Source organism: Mauremys reevesii, unplaced genomic scaffold (assembly GCF_016161935.1).
Source record: "Mauremys reevesii isolate NIE-2019 unplaced genomic scaffold, ASM1616193v1 Contig15, whole genome shotgun sequence".
NCBI classification, from domain to species: Eukaryota; Metazoa; Chordata; order Testudines; family Geoemydidae; genus Mauremys; species Mauremys reevesii.
In genome coordinates, this window is record NW_024100771.1 from 998,665 (window position 1) to 1,009,035 (window position 10,371).

Below are 10,371 nucleotides of genomic sequence, written 5' to 3' on the forward strand. Positions count from 1 at the left end.
CTCACAAGACTACCCAAGTCCTCCCTAGTAAGGCTTGCCACCTGGGCAAAAATACATGGCCATTCACTTAACACATAATCCAAACCCCTTTGGGGGCATACCCAGAGACCCACCCATTTGTCTGATGACACTTAAACAGAAAAGAAAATTACACAAAAAACAAAGAAAATTACAGTCTAAGCCAAATTTTTCTACTTCTATTATATTGTCCGCTACGGGGGGGCGGGACTGTAAAAATTTCAGGACAACCTCAGAGCTTCATCGCACACATGGCTTCCACCCTGAGGAATTACGAACGAGAAGTTCAGTTCCGCTCACACACCTAACGCCCAAATGAACAGAGCAGAAAAACATCAGTAACCGGTTAAACAAAACAGAGCCAAAGCTAAATAGTGCACCAAAACCAAATAGTGTTTCCTTATTCTATTAGAGCTCACCTATAATCATGCTATTCTTAACACAAAACACCAACAGTACCAAACAAAGCAAACATAAACTAACAAGGGCAAAACAGATAGATGGTGTAAATTCTGCAATTGCTCACCAAATTGTGATAAATTCCTATTACTAATTTATCCTCATGTCAGGTGATCAAACTGACAGAGCATATAATCAAATTTTAAAGCTTCATTAAAATAATAAAACAACAATGGAGAGTGTTGGGAATGCTCACATCACTCGGGAAAATATGACTGCTCCAAGCCTTAAGCCACTTTAATACTTACACATATCCAGACTGGCATGTCTGTGTATAATGTTCAGAGAAGGGAAATAGGTGGACGGGAGATTATCCTGTATACAGCTTGTCCAGCATTTCCAACATGCTGCCACTCTTGGGATGGCTGTTCTTTTACACCCTGGAATCTCCTGCGGCGTCTCTTTCAGAGATTCCAGTTCAGGTCAGCTGCCTGTCCGGCTTCAGGGTTGCAAAAACTGTTGGATCTCACTGAACCGTTAAGCTTTGCAAATGCAATCTCAGTTTTGTAACTTATACTGCTTTTTTTTTTATTTTCCACAACCAGTTGGGGCTGAAGCAGTTTTACTTAGCACTTAGCATAGTCCGCACTAATTTATGACCTTGAAGACAAAACAACTTCTCCCTTATCTCAGGGCTAAGCCGAATTTCAAATTAACCCGTTCCTAGACAAATTGCTCACACTGTAACAGAGGTTTTTCTTTGTGAATAAAGCTCCACTGAGATATATGATGTTATCTAGATTGAAGGTACCTTCTAATGGGCATTGTTTAAATGAATTTTCACGCGTATACAGATTCCAATCATTTAAATACCTGCAGGTTTTAGGACCATAATGTACGTACATGTAATATGCTGGGGCACCCTTAGGGGGTAAGGTGGAATATTTAGACTGTCCCTTACCCATTTTCCACTCACACAGGAGAGACTCACAAGGAAAGGGGAGGGAAGATGGGTTCACACACTCCTAGACCCAGGCAGCTTCCGCGCCGGACTATGCCAGGCTGAGTCAGCCCACCGTGGGTCGGATCTCCTAAAGATCCACTAGTTACTGGCTAGCCCAGTAACAGCCACTCACACTGGTGTACACACACACACACCAAGGCCTCTTTTTCTTCCTTTTTCTTTTTTTTTTTTTTTTTTAAACCCTGATGCATCTTTACCTGGTCCGACCAATACCATGAGGCGGTATGACAACCCTCTTGAGGCGGTAAAAACCCCTCAGCACCGGTGCATTCTAATGCATTTACCTATGCATTACCTTATGCATTACCTTATGCATTTCCTTGGCCAACTCAGCAGTTCCCAGTACTGCAATAAACTAACCTTATTGGGGCCTCTCCCCAATACCACTTTGCATCTGATCCTGCTGCACAGTCAATAAGTTCAGATGGCGTGAGCCCAACAGAGAGACAGACGTCCTCAGGGAAAATCCTCCTCCGATACCCCAATAGAGATTTCAAAAGGTCTCATACCTCTCATGTGGCGCCATGGGGTTCGAAGGGGAATGATCCGTAGTAGTTGTCTGTGGGTCCGTGGGCGTTGCCATCCCGGACGAGCCCCCAAATTGTCGAAGAAAAACTCAGTTCTCACTTTTTGTTTGGATGCAGCAAAATCAAATACTTTATTATTTCTCCAGTAATTACCATGGAGGGAGAGAGTGCCATAGGACACAGGGTCCTGGACAGGTCTCTCAACTGGTAAACAATTACAGCAAGCCTTTATACCTTTTACAGACAATTTCTAGCAATAATACAGACAGTAAAAAACAACAAATACATTTTGTTTATACATAAGTTTTCCTGCTATCTCACTAGAAAACAAGACTGCAAGACTGCACATTGCAAGGTCGTAATAACTTTCACACAATTCACTCTGTCTTACATTATCTTGCTTCCTCACGTCACCAGGGTCACAGTTAACCTAACTCATGCTAACTAACATTCATTAAGATCTCTTCAAAACCTTGTTAATTATTTACTGGCTTCCACACATTTATCCACATTAAATTTCATTTGCCATTTTGTTGCCCAATCACTTAGTTTTGTGAGATCTTTTTGAAGTTCTTCACAATCTGCTTTGGTCTTAACTATCTTGAGTAGTTTAGTATCAGCTGCAAACTTTGCCACCTCACTGTTTACCCCTTTCTCCAGATCATTTATGAATAAATTGAATAGGATTGGTCCTAGGACTGACCCTTGGGGAACACCACTAGTTACCCCTCTCCATTCTGAGAATTTACCATTAATTCCTACCCTTTGTTCCCTGTCCTTTAACCAGTTCTCAATCCATGAAAGGACCTTTCCTTTTATCCCATGACAGCTTAATTTACGTAAGAGCCTTTGGTGAGGGACCTTGTCAAAGGCTTTCTGGAAATCTAAGTACACTATGTCCACCGGATCCCCCTTGTCCACATGTTTTTTGACCCCTTCAAAGAGCTCTGATAGATTAGTAAGACACGATTTCCCTTTACAGAAACCATGTTGACTATTGCTCAAGAGTTTATGTTTCTCTATGTGTCTGACAATTTTATTCTTTACTATTGTTTCAACTAATTTGCCCGGTACCGACGTTAGACTTACCGGTCTGTAATTGCCGGGATCACCCCTAGAGCCCTTTTTAAATATTGGCGTTACATTAGCTAACTTCCAGTCATTGGGTACCGAAGCCGATTTAAAGGACAGATTACAAACCTTAGTTAATAGTTCCGCAACTTCAAATTTGAGTTCTTCAGAACTCTTGGGTGAATGCCATCTGGTCCCGGTGACTTGTTAATGTTGAGTTTATCAATTTATTCCAAAACCTCCTCTAGTGATACTTCAATCTGTGACAGTTCCTCAGATCACCTACAAAAGCCAGCTCAGGTTTGGGAATCTCCCTAACATCCTCAGCCGTGAAGACTGAAGCAAAGAATCCGCAATGACTTTATCATCTTTAAGCGCTCCTTTTGTATTTTCATCATCAAGGGGCCCCACTGGTTGTTTAGCAGGCTTCCTGCTTCTGATGTACTTAAAAACATTTTGTTATTACCTTTGGAGTTTTTGGCTAGCTGTTCTTCAAACTCCTCTTTGGCTTTTCTTATTACACTCTTGCACTTAAGTTGGCAGTGTTTGTGCTCCTTTCTATTTGCCTCACTAGGATTTGACTTCCACTTTTTAAAGGAAGTCTTTTTATCTCTCACTGCTTCTTTTACATGGTTGTTAAGCCACGGTGGCTCTTTTTTAGTTCTTTTACTGTTTTTCTTAATTTGGGGTATACATTGAAGTTGGGCCTCTATTATGGTGTCTTTAAAAAGGGCCCACGCAACTTGCAGGGATTTCACTTCAGTCACTGTACCTTTTAACTTTTGTCTAACTAACCCCCTCATTTTTGTATAGTTCCCCCTTTTGAATTAAAGGCCACAGTGTTAGGCAGTTGAGATGTTATTCCCACCACAAGGATGTTGAATGCTATTGTATTACGGTCACTATTTCCAAGCGGTCCTGCTATAGTTACCTCTTGGACCAGCTCCTGCGCTCCACTCAGGATTAAATCTAGAGTCGCCTCTCCCCTTGTGGGTTCCCATACCAGCTGCTCCATGAAGCAGTCATTTAAAGTATCAAGAAATTTTATCTCTGCATTTCATCCTGAAGTGAAATGTTCCCAGTCAATATGGGGATAATTGAAATCCCCCACTATTATTGGGTTCTTAATTTTAATAGCCTCTCTAATTTCCCTTAGCATTTCATCATCACTATTACTGTCCTGGTCAGGTGGTCGATAATAGATCCCTACTGTTATATTTTTACTAGAGCATGAAATTTCTATCCATAGAGACTCTATGGAACCTGCGGATTCGCTTAAGATTTTTACTTCATTTGAATCTACACTTTCTTTAACATATAGTGCCACTCCTCCCCCTGCATGGCCTGTTCTGTCCTTCCGATATATTTTGTACCCGGAATGATTGTGTCCCATTGATTGCTCTCAGTCCACCAGGTTTCTGTGATGCCTATTATATTTATATCCTCCTTTATCACAAGGCACTCTAGTTCACCCATCTTATTATTTAGACTTCTGGCATTTGTGTACAAGCACTTTAAAAACTTGTCCCTGTTTATTAGCCTGCCTTTTTCTGATGTGCCAGATTCTTTTTTATGTGACTGTTTATCATCTGATCCGGCCCTTACATTATACTTCTCATTCCTCTGCTCCTGACTATAACCTGGAGATTCTCTATCATCAGACTCTCCCCTAAGAGAAGTCCCAACAGAAGTTGAACATCAGATACTAGAAAACTGCAACACTGAATTCCTCCAAGGTTCTATCCCTAGTGGGACTGAACTATTGTCCATCACCAATAAAAGTTACTCTTGTAATTAAACCCATGGGGCAAAGAGCTAAGAAAGTGTGGACTGGTTCAGAACCTTTGAATCAGCTTCAGATCAGATTGGCAGGCAAAAAATATGGATTTATAACTGTGCAATGGGCTAGATCCCCAGCTGATGTAAATTGCCACCGACGACAGAAATCAAAGGCCCAGATTCCCAGTTGGTGTAAATGGTCCAAACTACCATGAACTCAATGAAAATGTAACAATTGACACAAGCTCATGACCTGGCCCTTTGTTTTAAATCTTCACCTGTGGGTATCTCTTGGTGACTGACTTCAAGCAGACAGGGCAGCCTGAGCTGTGGGCTCCTCTAGCGAATGCTTCCCAAGAGCTGCTGACACAATGCTGGAGGGAAAAAAAATCTCTGCTCACCCAGAAGTGATTACGTGGTGTTAATGAAGGAACAGGCTATTCCAGGCCAGCTGAGATTCTGCTGCCACTAGGCTCTTAGCTATTGTAGATCATGTGTCTGTGTTAGAAATCCCAGTTTTATTTTGCAAGCACCTTGGGACATGCTTTGGGCTTCTGCCCTGCCTGGTGTTTAGCCAAGGGTCCTTCCAGGGGTGCTTTCATGATGTGAGATCCAGGGCGGGTGCTGTTCTCCCTCTGTGGGGTTAGAGTCGGGCAGGTTGTCAGGGTGGTTTGCTCCAGAGGTGAGATCAGAGCTGGGCTTAAAGCCTTGGAGACTGGATTCAACTATTTAGCCCCAGAGCAGAAAGATCCTGGGCTGTGACCGTGTCTGAACCCTGCACAAGCCAGGATCAGCTCTAGAGCTGGGAGGAGTTTTCAGTCTCTGATCCCATTTAGTCCTTCGTCTCTCAGCCAAGACTGTCTAAGGAGTTGACAGGAAGCGCTCATCTGTGGAGTGGAGCCCTGTCTGCTAGGGACTGCAGAGATACTCAGGAAATCCAGCAGAGGGACATGGAAACTGCCACTGGAAAATACAGTGATGGGGGCATGAGAGAGAGATGACCAAAGAATCCTGGTGCTGGAGGACCAATTTTTGCTTTCAATTATATATGTGAAGGTATTAATATAGAGACAAATGTTATAATAGATATATGAATTGTAAATGGAACTCTTTAAGACTTTTATTATCAAGCATCTAGAGCCTGTCAGATTTCTTTTCTTGTAAGAACCTAAATATAAGTTACAATTTGAACTCTTTAAGGATTTAACTCTCAGTATAGTCAGACATCTAGAGCCAGTCAGAAAAAAAGAAGGTGGATAATTTTGCATCAGGAATGTTTGCAGGGATTGCCAACCAAAAACAAATTAATTTTCATCTAAAAACTACTGTAAACTGGAAATTGTACGTTGCAAACCAAAGATTATTGGGATTTGCAGGTTTCAACAAAACCAAACCAAACATCTGAGTATAGGAGATACTTTCCCTGAACATCTTTCTTTAGTTCAAAAATTCATTTTCCTACTACTACAAAAAAAAATCTAAATTTCCAAGTATCTCTAATTTGAAATGGAGCTTTAAACAAGGGTAAACAGTGAATAAGCAGCAGAGCTGATAGCCACAGTGTATGTTTTCTGTGCACTAGCAGCTTTCGGCTCAGAGTTCACCCACCAGTTAAAGCCAGTCTAGCTCAGTGCTGCCAAAGGACATACATGAGGTAAATGGGACTAGAACCCTATTTCCCGGCCTTGAAAGTTAACAGGATAGACACAGAACCAGGATTAAAAAGGATTTAAGCACCGAAAGAAGGAGAAAGGTGCCTTGTGGGATTTACAATAGTGTCTGAGCAGGTTAGGTGCCTAACTCCCACTGAATGTTCACAGGATTTAGCCACCTGGCTCACTTAGGAGCATTGATAAATCCCAATAGGTGGGAAAACCCTAAATCAATTTCCCCCCTGAGTTTTTAGCAAATGAAAACTTTCAGCTGAAAGCTGATTTTTTTTGGATTTGAAATAAAAAAAATGTTTGTTTTCAGCTTTTTTACCAAACAATCCCAGAATGTTTGAGAAAAACAGACAGATTCTGACAAATGTAATAATAGAAATATGGATTGTAATTCAAACATCTAGAGCCTGTCAGATTTCTTTTCAGCAGAAGGTAAGAACCTAAATATAAGTTACAACGTGAACTCCTTAAGGATTTAACTCTTAGTCTAGTCAGACATCTAGAGCTAGTCAGAAAAAAAGAAGGTGCATAATTTTAAGTTTGCATCAGAAATCAGAAATATTTGCAGGGTTTGGCAACCAAAAACTAATTAATTTTCAGCTAAAAAATACTGTAAACTGGAAATTGTACGTTGCAAAACAAAGAATATTGGGATTTGCAGATTTCAAGAAAACCAAACCAAACATGAGTATAGGAGATAATTTACATGAACATCTTTGTTTAGTTCAAAAATTCATTTTCCTACTACTACAAAAAAATAAAAAAAAATCTAAATTTCCAACCATCTCTAATCTGAAATGGAGCTTTGAACAAGGGTGGGGAACATTAGTTCTGTTCAATAATATCATTTCAATTACTGGAAGGGAAAAATTGACTGAGCAGCAGAGCTGATAGCCACAGTTTATGTTTTCTGCGCACTAGCAGTTTTCGGCTCAGAGTTGACCGAGCAGTTAAAGCCTGTCTAGCTCAGTCCTGCCAAAGGACATACAGGAGGGAAATGGGACTAGAACCCCTATTTCCAGGCCTTGGAAGTTAACAAGGTAGACCCAGGACCAGGATTACAAAGGGTTTAAGCACCTAAAGAAGGTGAAAGGTGCCTTGTGGGATTTAAAATAGCACCTGAGCAGGTTAGGTTCCTAACTCCCACTGAATGTTCATAGGATTTAGCCACCTGGCTCACTTAGGAGCATTGACAAATCCCAGTAGGTGGGAAAACCCTAAATCCATTTTCCCCCTGAGTTTTTAGCAAATGGTTTTGAAAGAAAAAAAAAGTTTGTTTTCAGTTTTTTTACCAAACAATCCCAGAATGTTTGAGAAAAGCAGACAGATTCTGAGATTTGTTGTTGTTTAGCTGAAAAACCAATCTCCATTAAAAAGAACACAGCTGAAAATTTCCAACCAGCTTTAAACTTTAAACGATTTGGGGAACATTAATATGACCTGATAAGAGCCTGATTTCAAACCCATTTATTCTATTGCAGCTGTTTGTTTCTCTTTCAAAGGGATGGTTGTGAGGAGGTAACAAGTGAATAAACAGTAAAGTTGGCAGCACACACAATGTTTTATACTGAAGAGCCCCTTTAAACCCTGGGTTAGAGTTGAACAAAGCAACCAAAGCCTGTCTATCCTGATCCTGTTCGAGGACATACGGGAGCTCACTGGGAGTAGAACCCAGACCTCCTGGCCTAGCTCCAAACTGCAGCTGGTTGAGTATAAATGGTGTAAATGGGTGTGCAGAACATAGTCAGAGTAAGACACGAGGCTACATTTCCAAAGGTATTTAGGTGCCTAGTGGGATTTTCAGAAGCACCTAGGAGCTCACAACTCATTGATTTTAAGGGATGTTGGATCCCTGATTCTTTTGAGAATCTCACTAGGTGTCTCAATACCTTTAAAAATCTGCCCCACTGCCCCTCTCCGAAAGCCCTTACAGTCCTAGTAGATAAGGCTGAGAGGGGGAGGAGGGGTTGAAGCAGAGGCAGAAAGAAGGAAAATGACTGGCCCAATGTCACAGAGCAGGTCACTGGCAGAAACAAAGAACAGAGCCCAGGTGTCCTGACAGCCAGTGCACCACACTGCACAGAGTAAACGATAGAACATAACGATGGCCGAGGGATGCTAATAGCCCATGGTTACACGCGGGCAGAAGTGCTGCTCTGGGATTATGTGCCATAAATCAATTTGGAAGCAGGCAACTGGCCATCTAAGCACAGGACTTGGGGTAGAAAAATGACAGAGGAGCTGCCACTTATGAGTCTACGTCATATTGCCCTGCAAAGTGGGAATAAGGCTGTGTTAGCATTCAAGTTTATGAGTTTCATTCCCAAGTTGTGAGCTTGGTGATGGTCGCAATGGAGGGACCTTCTTTGCAAGAATTGTTGGATTTGGAGTGTGCTTTGTTCCATCCTTCGTACTGCATTTTATCAAGCCACACCATAGGAAAAATCCTCAGAAGGGATAAAGTGATGAAGCTCCATTGACTTTAAAGCAGGTGACACAATTTACACTACTGTGATAACACAACTCATTGATTGTTAGAGGCGAGGAGCAGTAACAACACCTTGTCATTGTAAGTGATGAGTTCTGTGAACCTTTGACACTCATATAATGAGATATTAGGGAAAGGGGAATCAGGGACATTCCCTTTGTCGCCCTAATCCTGACCATTGTCCTTCTCATTCCCTCCACAGTCATCACACAGCGTACTGAGGAAGACAATGTCCAACCAAACCACCGTGACTGAATTTCTTCTCCTGGGATTCTCTGACGTACAGGAGCTGCAGATTTTACACTTTGTGGTGTTTCTAGTGCTTTACCTGATATCCCTGCTGGGGAACCTTCTCATCATCACAGCCATAGCCCTTGACCACCACCTTCACATCCCTATGTACTTCTTCCTGATGAATCTGTCCATCCTAGACCTCGGCTCCATCTCTGTCACCATCCCCAAATCCATGGCCAATTCCCTCATGAACAGCAGATCAATTTCATATTCTGGATGCGTCACTCAAATTTTTCTAGTCGTCGTCTTTGTTTCAGCAGGTTTTGCCATACTGACCGTCATGGCGTATGACCGATACGTTGCCATCTGCCAACCACTGCACTATGAGATGGTGATGAACAGGAGAGCTTGTGTCCAAATGGCAGCCAGTGCCTGATCAGTGGTATTCTCTACTCTACACTGCACACAAGGAACACATTTGCAATGTCTTTCTGTGGAGGCAACATGGTGGATCAGTTCTTCTGTGAAATCCCCGAGCTACTCAAACTCGCCTGCTCTGACTCATACCACTTTGAAGTCGGGTTTCTTATCTTTAGTATGTGCTTAGCCTCAAGCTGTTTTGTTTTCATAATTGTGTCATATGTTCAGATCTTCAAAGCAGTGCTGAGAATCCCCTCTAAGCAGGGCCGGCATAAAGCCTTCTCCACTTGCCTCCTCACCTCTTTGTGGTCTCCTTGTTCCTCTGTACTTCTGCCTTTGCCTACCTGAAACCCACCTCCAGCTCAACTTCAGGTCTGAATCTCATGGTAGCTGTTCTCTATTCTGTGTTGCCACCCATGATGAATCCGATTATCTACAGCATGAGAAACAAAGAGATCAAAGACGCTCTGAGTAAATGGATAGGTTGGAGGTTATTCACTAAGAACAAAATGTCCATATTTCTCCTTCGGTAACAATTTCATTCTGGGTTTCTTTATAAATATAATCGGCTGATGACCTTATTACCTCCATGAGAAAATACTGTGCAATGTGTTTATGCAGAATTGGGTATTTCCACTAGTAAAAGTACAGACAAACATGACTCAAGAATAAAATGAGTTTCTATATGTTTACGCAGCAATGTAAATAAGATCGTAATCTATCTATCGTGTACTGCTACCACTTACC

The 10,371-nt window shown here is 41.8% G+C and overlaps 1 pseudogene; it reads left to right on the plus strand.

Moving 5' to 3' along the window:
• Positions 1-9,193: 9,193 nt before the first annotated feature.
• LOC120393122 lies at positions 9,194-10,157 on the plus strand (annotated as a pseudogene).
• Positions 10,158-10,371: the final 214 nt, after the last annotated feature.